At 48.3% G+C, this 2,946-nt stretch overlaps 1 pseudogene; it reads left to right on the forward strand.

Annotated features, from left to right (window-relative positions):
* Positions 1 to 992: 992 nt before the first annotated feature.
* LOC101838146 lies at positions 993 to 2,023 on the forward strand (annotated as a pseudogene).
* Positions 2,024 to 2,946: the final 923 nt, after the last annotated feature.

Raw genomic sequence — 2,946 nt, forward strand, 5'->3', positions numbered from 1 at the left:
CCAACCCCCAATCCACTCCTCCTTCATTTCTGTTTAGGAAAGGACAGGTCTCCCCTTAGTATCAATAAAGCATGGTTGCAGTAAGACTAAGCACCTCCCCATGGATTAAGGCTGGTCAACGTGACCCAATCTAGCATAGGCAAAAGCCAGGGGGATTAGTGATGGTGGGAGAGGAAAATAAGATGATTAGCCTGTGATTATTTTTGTATAAAACTTCTTCACTTACTCATCCAAAGGTATTATATTAGCCACCTTTCCAAAATGATCCATGAGGATGAGGGCCAGGGAAACGAGATGACTGGAGGCTGTGGGCTGACTCATGACATGATGCTCATAGGGAGGACTACAGAGTTCACCACTACCGACACTCAGGAGAAGGGTGTGGGGGTGACAATTATCTCTAATGTCACTAGAACCTACTCTGTGGCATTTTTAGTCACGGATATCCAGTATAATTACCTTCATCATATGGCCCAAGATAGCTAATCCTCTTAAACTAATCTGTATTTGGCATTTTCTCCGAGCCACCAACCAGCCCCCAAACAAAGACATGGAGATTTTTATAAATGCTTGGCCCTAGCGTAGGCCTGTCCTACCAGCTCTTCTAACTAAATTGAACCTGCTTCTATTCATCTACGTTTTGCCTCGGGCCTTTTTATTTTTCTTCCATTCTCTGTGTACTATTTTCCTGCTTCCTCCATGTCTGGTTGGCCAGCTCCAGGCATCTCTTTTTCTTTCTATATTTTTGAGCCTAAATTCCTCCTCCTACTTAATCTCCCTGCCTGAAAGTCCTGCCTATATCTCTTCCCTCACTATTCACTGTTCAGCTTTTTATTAGACCAATCAGGCACCTTAGGCAGACAAAGTAAAACAGCAACACATCTTTACATAATTAAACAAATGTAACACATCTGTACATAGTTAAACAGATATTCTGCAACATTAAAAAAAAGCAGGTCAGGCCCCCCGGGCTTGGGGTGCCCACCTTCACCATGGCTGGACACCTGGCCTCAGACTTTGACTTCTCACCCCACCTGGTGGGGGTGATGGGTCAGGAGGGCTGGAGTCGGGCTGGGAGAACCCTCGGACCTGGCTAAGCTTCCAAGGGCCACCAGGTGGGCCTGGAATCGGGCCAGGGGTTGGACCAGGCTCAGAAGTGCTGGGAATTTCCCCTTGTCCCCCACCATACGAGTTTTGTGGAGGGATGGCATACTGTGGACCTCAGGTTGGACTGGGTCTAGTGCAGCCTGGGGGCCAGGCAGGAGCAGGAGTGGAGGAGAGGTCCTCCCCTGGGCCCTGTAAAACCAGGCCCAGGGTCCCCGTGAAGTTGGTGAAGGTGGAACCGAGTCCCGAGGAATTCTAGGATGTGAGAGCTTTGCAGAAAGTAGTAGAACAGTTTGCCAAGCTTCTGAAGCAGAAGAGGATCACATTGGGGTACACCCAGGCCGATGTGGGGCACACCCTGGGCGTTCTCTCCAGAAAGGTGTTCAACCAGACCACCACCTGCAGCTTCGAGGCCCTGCAGTTCAGCTTCAAGAACTTGCGCAAGCTGCGCCCCCTGCTGGAGAAGTGGGTGGAGGAAGCTGACAACAATGAGAACCTTCGGGAGATATGCAAAGCAGAGACCCTGGTGCAGGCTCGAAAGAGAAAACGGATGAGCATTGGGAACCGTGTGAAGGGGAACCTGGAGAACATATTTTTACAGTGCCCAAAGTCCAGTCTGCAGCAGATCAGCGCCATCGCCGATCAGCTTGGGCAGGAGAAGGATGTGGCCCGAGTGTTGTTCTGTAACTGGCACCAGAAGGGCTAAGGATCAAGCACCGACTATGCCGGCTCTCCTTTCCCAGGGGGGCCTGTATCCTTCCCTCTGCTGCCAGAGCCCCATTTTGGTGCCCCAAGCTCCCGGAGCCCCCACTTCACCAAATTCTACTCTTCAGTCCCTTTTCCTGAGGTTGAGGCCTTAACCTCTGTTCCCATCACTGCTCTGGGCTCTCCCATGCATCCCTGCCTGGGGATGAGGTGAGCTGTGGCAAGGGAAGAGGTAGAGAACCTGGAGCCACCACAGCGTTGGGATTATGTTCCTTTACCGAGGAGGGATCGGAAGCACAGAATGGGGGGGGGGGGAGATAGGCATTCAGTCATCCTTAAGCCCGGGGCACATTAGATCACTTAAAAAAAAAAAGCTTGATTACAGCCCTAGACTATAGCAAATGTGTTTAAAAAATAAAGGAGTCTAACCACCTATCTTCTTCAGTAGAAGGTTTCTCTGTCAGCAAGGCACAGTAATCTGTAACTGCAGTCCCAGCCACACAAGAGACTGACATAGGAAGATCATTTGTGCTCAGAGTAAAAAAGACCACCCTAAGCGACATAGACACTGTTTAAAAAGCACATCTCTTTATATGCTTTTTATCTGTCCAGGAGACATAATATTAATTATCTCCTCCATATGAGGCTGTAGCTAGCTCATGCATTTTGTCTTAGGGTTTCTACTGCTATGAAGAGACACTATGACCATGGCAACTCTTATAAAGGAAAAACATTTAATTGGGGTGGCTTATATTTTCAGAGGTTTAGTACATATCATTATGGGTAGTGTACAGGCAGGCATGGTGATTAAGAAGTAGCTGAGAGTCCTACATACTGACTTGCAGACAACAGGAAGTAGTCTGAGACACTGGGCATAGCTTGAGCATATATGAGACCTCAAAACCAACCTCTACAGTGACATACTTCCTCCAACAAGGCCACAACCCCTAATTGTGCCACTCCCTTTGGGGGTCATTTTCTTTCAAACCACCACACATTTTTATTATTTAATTATAAGTATGTATATATGTGTCTAAGTATGTGTATATATGTGCAGGTGCCCATGGAGGTCAGAGCCGTGGGTTCCCCTAGAACTATAATTACAGACAGTTGTCAGCCACTGGATGTAGGCGCTGG

The sequence above is a fragment of the Mesocricetus auratus genome, unplaced genomic scaffold (genome assembly GCF_017639785.1).
Source record: "Mesocricetus auratus isolate SY011 unplaced genomic scaffold, BCM_Maur_2.0 Super-Scaffold_100008, whole genome shotgun sequence".
NCBI lineage: Eukaryota > Metazoa > Chordata > Mammalia > Rodentia > Cricetidae > Mesocricetus > Mesocricetus auratus.